This window comes from Sinocyclocheilus rhinocerous, unplaced genomic scaffold (genome assembly GCF_001515625.1).
Source record: "Sinocyclocheilus rhinocerous isolate Xijiao unplaced genomic scaffold, SAMN03320098_v1.1 scaffold3170, whole genome shotgun sequence".
In the NCBI taxonomy this organism is placed as follows: Eukaryota; Metazoa; Chordata; class Actinopteri; order Cypriniformes; family Cyprinidae; genus Sinocyclocheilus; species Sinocyclocheilus rhinocerous.
The window spans coordinates 115,741-124,907 of record NW_015661986.1 but is presented as its reverse complement, the minus strand read 5'-3'; the positions used below and the strand labels follow the sequence as shown (position 1 = coordinate 124,907).

The 9,167-nt window shown below is 33.0% G+C and overlaps 1 protein-coding gene across 1 annotated transcript in view; it reads left to right on the top strand.

The window, feature by feature from the left end:
- Window positions 1-9,167, top strand: part of LOC107727036 (neuroligin-4, X-linked-like) — a 32,196-nt gene that overhangs the window by 15,431 nt on the left and 7,598 nt on the right. The gene's annotated exons all lie outside the window — the stretch shown is intronic.

Below are 9,167 nucleotides of genomic sequence, written 5' to 3'. Positions count from 1 at the left end.
TATTTTTTTTTTTTTTAGTTGATTATTTTATTTCAAGTAATAAAAAGTGTGTTTTATGTTTTTAGTTTAGGTTAAAATATTTTTTTATGTTTTATATTTTTTATATTTTATTTTATTTTAGTTAATGGTTATTTTATTTCGAGTCATTTTTTTATGTTTTTAGTTTTAGTTAACTATAATAACCTTGATTAGAATGATTTCTGAAGATCATGTGACACTGAAGACTGGAGTAATGATGCTGAAAATACAGCTTTGATCACAGAAATAAATTACAGTTTAACACATATTCACATAGAAAACAGCTGTTTTAAACAGGAATAATATTTCACAATTTTTACTGTATTTTTGATTAAATAAATGCAACCTTGGTGAGCAGAAGAAACTTCTTTATAAAACATTCAAATACATCTTATATACATTAAATATGACCATATCTGGTAAGTATTTTTGCATTTAAGCTAAATATAATGAAACCTGTAAAAAGCTTTTCTTTTACTCAGTACGTGAGAGACGACGTTAGAAAGCCTTCAGATGTTCATTAAAGGATCTTTTATTTACTTTCATTATGAAGGTTGTTACAAGTTTTATATTACACGTTCTGCCAAAAATAGATTCCTCACAAAAAAAAATAATGCTTTTATAATTCAGTTTCTTTGAAGACGGTGAGGATTTGAAAGCTTATGAAAACACTAAGAATACTTATAAACACGAACACGAAGCAGCTCTCAGACTCTAAAAGTGTTTTAATTTGCAGTCCAAGTGTGCAGATTTATGATTCATTCATTTTGAATCCACACACCCGGTTTATATTATTTATATGTTTGGCGCAGAGCAATTTATTTCTGTTTCTGAGAATATTTCTCTGCCGTTAGTGAGTTTTGAATGCGGTGACCTTGGATCGTCAGGCTCTCTTTCTCATCAAGATACTGAAGCGATTTTGTTTGAAGGTCCTGAGGTTCTTGGCACTGAATTAGAGTTGAAAAAGGCTGCTTTCAACAACATCTCTCTTTTAAGAAGAAAGGAAGACTGAATGCACTTTTGGCCATTATCATCCGATCTCTTGTACCAAATGGTGTAATATTTTGAACAAAGTATCTCTATACTATTGAGCTGGATGGAAGAGACTGACATCTCTCAAGTCCATCATTAAATTCACAGCTCAAACACATACACAATTAATTTGCATTACCAAATGTTGTCTGAACATGCACCACCAGTCAGAAATGTGGAATAATTACGATTGATAATAATAAGAAATGTTTCTTGAGCAGCAAATCAGCATATTAGAATGATTTCTGAAGATCATGTGACACTGAAGACTGGAGTAATGATGCTGAAAATACAGCTGTGCATCACAGAAATAAATTACAGTTTAACATGCATTCACATAGAAAACAGCTGTTTTATTTTTCACAATATATTTCACAATTTTTACTGTATTTTTGATCAAATAAACGCAGCCTTGCTGAGCAGAAGAGACTTCTTTAAAAAAATAGTAGTGTACACAAAACTCAAATTTGATTGGTTTTAGACTGTTAGATGTGGCTGCAGGTTATCTCTCATCCAAGGCCTGGACATCCTTGTCTCGTCTCTCTTGCTCGAGTGCTTCAGAGATTTCAGAGATTTTATGGGCAAAACGATCCAGCAGGGACAGATGGACTCAAGGTTGGAGGTCCGAGGAGAAACAGCACCAGACAAAGACAAAGCCACATAAAGACTCGACAGCGTCTGGAGGATCTGTTTGAACGAGCTCTGTCTCGTGTGCCTGCTGCAGCGTCTCATCCTTTCAGCTGACATTTCATGTAATCTCAAGGCTAAATACTTCTGTCATAAAGACGGGCGTAAGGGACCGAAGTACTCAGAAGATGTTGGCGATTGCGGATAACAGAGCTCATTTGAAGGCTGAAAGTCCATTACATCCTCAGCTCGTTGTGAGAGACTGTTTTTCATCCCTTCTCTTTTCATCTTTCTTACTTTATAGTCTCTAAAATGCTGTACAGTGAAAACTGAACTGAACTGATCCTGAATTTAACTGAAATACACTACTGTTTAAAAGTCTCTTCTGCTCAGCAAGGCTACATTTATTTGATCACAAATACTGTAAAAATTGTGAAATATTATTATAATTTAAAACAGCTGTTTTCCATGTGAATATGTGTTAAACTGTAATTTATTTCTGTGATGCGCAGCTGTATTTTCAGCATCATTACTCCAGTCTTCAGTGTCACATGATCTTCAGAAATCATTCTAATATGCTGATTATTAGAAACATTTCTGATTATTATCAATGTTGAAAACAGTCGTGCTGCACAATATTTGTGTGGAAACTGTGATACATTTTATTTTTCAGGATTCACAGATGAACAGAAAGTTCAAAAGAACAGCATTTATTTGAAATATAAATCTTTTGTTACATTATAAATCACTTTTCATCAATTTAATGCGGCCTTGATGAATACAATTTCTTTAAAAAAATGTTACTGCTTTGTTACTTTGAAAAAAAAGTGTTGTGGTTTGCAGTATATTAACAAACCACCAGACAAATCCATTACTGGATTAATAAACTTCATAGTTTCATTTATTTCAAGCAACCAGTCACTCCGTTTAGACCCGCTAACAGATGAACTCTTAACTGTATTTACTGTAGTCCAGGTTCTGTAGGTGTTTGTTTGTTCTTATCACTGGAGGACGGGTTTATGAACATGCTCACTGGTTAATTGGTTAATTATATCCACAGTTTAGTGTGTCTGTCCATTGTTTGTAATTTACTCTGTCTCTCAGTATGCATAAATGCTTGACATATTCTTTTGAAGCACTGAAGATTGTCTAAAAATTGTTTTTTTTAATGCATTTTCAGTTTTTGTGCACCTTTTTTATCACATGCATATTGTGCAAAATTAATCCAGCCGTGGGTTTTCGACCCCAAGTTATAAACTTAATGCAATTTTAAACATGATTTATTGCTTCAGACATAATAACCACATTAATACAGCAAGATGTGTGCAGTGTGTTGAAATGAAATAAATGTTAACTGAAATGAAATATAAAAAAGTGAATTTATTTTATTTCAGCTAGTTGCAGAGGTAACATTTCTAATTTTAGTTTAGTTTAACATAACTTTTGTTTAAAGTACTTAACTAAAATAACTAAATACTAAAAATTAATACATGAATTTTGTTAAAATAAATTATTTTTAATAAATAAATCAATATATGTAATAAATATTGTTTTTATTATTTTTACATTTATTATTATTTATAAGTTTTTGTTTTTGTTTCAAGTAACAAAAAATGCTTTTTAATGTTTTATATAGATAGATAGATAGATAGATAGATGATAGATAGATAGATAGAACGATAGATAGATAGAACGATAGAACGATAGATAGATAGAACGATAGAACGATAGATAGATAGAACGATAGAACGATAGATAGATAGAACGATAGAACGATAGATAGATAGAACGATAGAACGATAGATAGATAGAACGATAGAACGATAGATAGATAGAACGATAGAACGATAGATAGATAGAACGATAGAACGATAGATAGATAGAACGATAGAACGATAGATAGATAGAACGATAGAACGATAGATAGATAGAACGATAGAACGATAGATAGATAGAACGATAGAACGATAGATAGATAGAACGATAGAACGATAGATAGATAGAACGATAGAACGATAGATAGATAGAACGATAGAACGATAGATAGATAGAACGATAGAACGATAGATAGATAGAACGATAGAACGATAGATAGATAGAACGATAGAACGATAGATAGATAGAACGATAGAACGATAGATAGATAGAACGATAGAACGATAGATAGATAGAACGATAGAACGATAGATAGATAGAACGATAGAACGATAGATAGATAGAACGATAGAACGATAGATAGATAGAACGATAGAACGATAGATAGATAGAACGATAGAACGATAGATAGATAGAACGATAGAACGATAGATAGATAGAACGATAGAACGATAGATAGATAGAACGATAGAACGATAGATAGATAGAACGATAGAACGATAGATAGATAGAACGATAGAACGATAGATAGATAGAACGATAGAACGATAGATAGATAGAACGATAGAACGATAGATAGATAGAACGATAGAACGATAGATAGATAGAACGATAGAACGATAGATAGATAGAACGATAGAACGATAGATAGATAGAACGATAGAACGATAGATAGATAGAACGATAGAACGATAGATAGATAGAACGATAGAACGATAGATAGATAGAACGATAGAACGATAGATAGATAGAACGATAGAACGATAGATAGATAGAACGATAGAACGATAGATAGATAGAACGATAGAACGATAGATAGATAGAACGATAGAACGATAGATAGATAGAACGATAGAACGATAGATAGATAGAACGATAGAACGATAGATAGATAGAACGATAGAACGATAGATAGATAGAACGATAGAACGATAGATAGATAGAACGATAGAACGATAGATAGATAGAACGATAGAACGATAGATAGATAGAACGATAGAACGATAGATAGATAGAACGATAGAACGATAGATAGATAGAACGATAGAACGATAGATAGATAGAACGATAGAACGATAGATAGATAGAACGATAGAACGATAGATAGATAGAACGATAGAACGATAGATAGATAGAACGATAGAACGATAGATAGATAGAACGATAGAACGATAGATAGATAGAACGATAGAACGATAGATAGATAGAACGATAGAACGATAGATAGATAGAACGATAGAACGATAGATAGATAGAACGATAGAACGATAGATAGATAGAACGATAGAACGATAGATAGATAGAACGATAGAACGATAGATAGATAGAACGATAGAACGATAGATAGATAGAACGATAGAACGATAGATAGATAGAACGATAGAACGATAGATAGATAGAACGATAGAACGATAGATAGATAGAACGATAGAACGATAGATAGATAGAACGATAGAACGATAGATAGATAGAACGATAGAACGATAGATAGATAGAACGATAGAACGATAGATAGATAGAACGATAGAACGATAGATAGATAGAACGATAGAACGATAGATAGATAGAACGATAGAACGATAGATAGATAGAACGATAGAACGATAGATAGATAGAACGATAGAACGATAGATAGATAGAACGATAGAACGATAGATAGATAGAACGATAGAACGATAGATAGATAGAACGATAGAACGATAGATAGATAGAACGATAGAACGATAGATAGATAGAACGATAGAACGATAGATAGATAGAACGATAGAACGATAGATAGATAGAACGATAGAACGATAGATAGATAGAACGATAGAACGATAGATAGATAGAACGATAGAACGATAGATAGATAGAACGATAGAACGATAGATAGATAGAACGATAGAACGATAGATAGATAGAACGATAGAACGATAGATAGATAGAACGATAGAACGATAGATAGATAGAACGATAGAACGATAGATAGATAGAACGATAGAACGATAGATAGATAGAACGATAGAACGATAGATAGATAGAACGATAGAACGATAGATAGATAGAACGATAGAACGATAGATAGATAGAACGATAGAACGATAGATAGATAGAACGATAGAACGATAGATAGATAGAACGATAGAACGATAGATAGATAGAACGATAGAACGATAGATAGATAGAACGATAGAACGATAGATAGATAGAACGATAGAACGATAGATAGATAGAACGATAGAACGATAGATAGATAGAACGATAGAACGATAGATAGATAGAACGATAGAACGATAGATAGATAGAACGATAGAACGATAGATAGATAGAACGATAGAACGATAGATAGATAGAACGATAGAACGATAGATAGATAGAACGATAGAACGATAGATAGATAGAACGATAGAACGATAGATAGATAGAACGATAGAACGATAGATAGATAGAACGATAGAACGATAGATAGATAGAACGATAGAACGATAGATAGATAGAACGATAGAACGATAGATAGATAGAACGATAGAACGATAGATAGATAGAACGATAGAACGATAGATAGATAGAACGATAGAACGATAGATAGATAGAACGATAGAACGATAGATAGATAGAACGATAGAACGATAGATAGATAGAACGATAGAACGATAGATAGATAGAACGATAGAACGATAGATAGATAGAACGATAGAACGATAGATAGATAGAACGATAGAACGATAGATAGATAGAACGATAGAACGATAGATAGATAGAACGATAGAACGATAGATAGATAGAACGATAGAACGATAGATAGATAGAACGATAGAACGATAGATAGATAGAACGATAGAACGATAGATAGATAGAACGATAGAACGATAGATAGATAGAACGATAGAACGATAGATAGATAGAACGATAGAACGATAGATAGATAGAACGATAGAACGATAGATAGATAGAACGATAGAACGATAGATAGATAGAACGATAGAACGATAGATAGATAGAACGATAGAACGATAGATAGATAGAACGATAGAACGATAGATAGATAGAACGATAGAACGATAGATAGATAGAACGATAGAACGATAGATAGATAGAACGATAGAACGATAGATAGATAGAACGATAGAACGATAGATAGATAGAACGATAGAACGATAGATAGATAGAACGATAGAACGATAGATAGATAGAACGATAGAACGATAGATAGATAGAACGATAGAACGATAGATAGATAGAACGATAGAACGATAGATAGATAGAACGATAGAACGATAGATAGATAGAACGATAGAACGATAGATAGATAGAACGATAGAACGATAGATAGATAGAACGATAGAACGATAGATAGATAGAACGATAGAACGATAGATAGATAGAACGATAGAACGATAGATAGATAGAACGATAGAACGATAGATAGATAGAACGATAGAACGATAGATAGATAGAACGATAGAACGATAGATAGATAGAACGATAGAACGATAGATAGATAGAACGATAGAACGATAGATAGATAGAACGATAGAACGATAGATAGATAGAACGATAGAACGATAGATAGATAGAACGATAGAACGATAGATAGATAGAACGATAGAACGATAGATAGATAGAACGATAGAACGATAGATAGATAGAACGATAGAACGATAGATAGATAGAACGATAGAACGATAGATAGATAGAACGATAGAACGATAGATAGATAGAACGATAGAACGATAGATAGATAGAACGATAGAACGATAGATAGATAGAACGATAGAACGATAGATAGATAGAACGATAGAACGATAGATAGATAGAACGATAGAACGATAGATAGATAGAACGATAGAACGATAGATAGATAGAACGATAGAACGATAGATAGATAGATAGATAGACAGATAGATAGACAGATAGACATTTTTTTTTAAAATAACAAAAATGACAAAACAGCTAAATTAATAAAACTCTAACTAAAATGAAAGTAAAAACAAAATATAATATAATAATTAAATCTAGTTCATAATATTAACAAAAACTATAGTAGTATAGTATAGTAGAATAGTATAATAGTATGTCACTGATACTAAAGTACAAGGGTGTAGAGTTTAGTAGAGACGCTATGACATGTTCCTACCAATATCCAGCGGTTACTAAATTGTCCCTAGCAATAATTTTGATCAAACAAGTAAATAAATATGTATATTTAACCACTGTTGTTGTAATAGTTCATACCATTGATATTCCCTGAGAAGTTAAAGAAATACACTAGAAAACTGCACATTTAATAGATGTGTGGAGTAAGAAGTGAGAAATGTTGCCTAGCTGAAAAAAAGATTTCATTTTATTTTTTAATTTTTTTAATTTATATTATTTCAGTTAATATTTGAACAAGTGAATATGCACAATATTTTATATTTTTATAGTGTAAATAATTCTTCTCATCTGACCTACCAAATTTTCCTATAAGTTTGATCGCAACATATAATCATTGCTGTTTATAGTGTTTGTTTGAACACATGTCATTAACTAACTGTACATTTCTGCCATAAGGACAACACCTTGACATAATCACCACTGATAAACTCCTAAATCTAATGTAGAAACTTTCATTTTCTGTGAAGCTGCTTTGCAAAGATTTGCATCGTCAAAAACGCTAAACAATGAAACATTAACTGAACTGAACTGAACCGCCTTTAAAACGTCTCTGATAGAGTCAGTGTTGAGAAAACAAGCAACACAAGGCGCGTTTATTGCGTGATGAATGCTGCTTCGCTCACGCCATTTTGCCAGAAAATAAACAGAAGACATCAGAATCCATCTCATTAGACATCAAATGTTAAAGAGCTCGTTTAGCTGCTTCGCCGTCATAGATAAGCAGGCACTTTCCGAGGTGTAGAGCATCCGAGGCTTTGTGGTAATGGCTGCATGGCTCATTGAAGGGCTCCGCTGTGTTTATTGCTCAGGAATAAATTGCCCAGTCGAAAGTCCTACATCACCGACGAGGACTTCAATTAACCTTTATCAAGCGCTAGCCTGGAGTCAGGAGATATATGCATCACAGGTGAAGGTCAGCCAAAGCGCTTTTTATTTGTGCACTGGAATTAATAATGCAGCGTCCTCATGATGGATGAAGCCCATCAATAAAGAACATACAGAAAATCAAGCTCTTGTGCATCCACTGCACTTTTGTTTTTTTCCAGGTGAACGTACTGGAGCTGAAGGAAGTCTAAACGCATGAACAGCTGTTTAGTGCCGCGCTCCTCACATCCACACGCGTGCGTCAGACGATAGTGTTGATCCTCGAGGGCAGATCGAAGGGAAATTGAGTTTGTCGTTTCATATCTTGAGCTTCTCCTGATACTTGCATTCAGAACGAGTGCGGGGGATTTCAGACGAGACGTAACCGCCGAAGACCAGTGAAATGAACAGACAATTAAAGAGTTAATGTTCATTATAACAGTTTTCCAGCGTGTTTTGTTTGGAGAAATACCTGCATTATTTTTCATTGCAGAAGCTAGTGCAGCAGCTTGTGATTTTTGGAAATTATATTTCTTTCTCCATCTAAATTTAATATGCAATATATATATATATATATATATATATATATATATATATATATAGGCACTTTT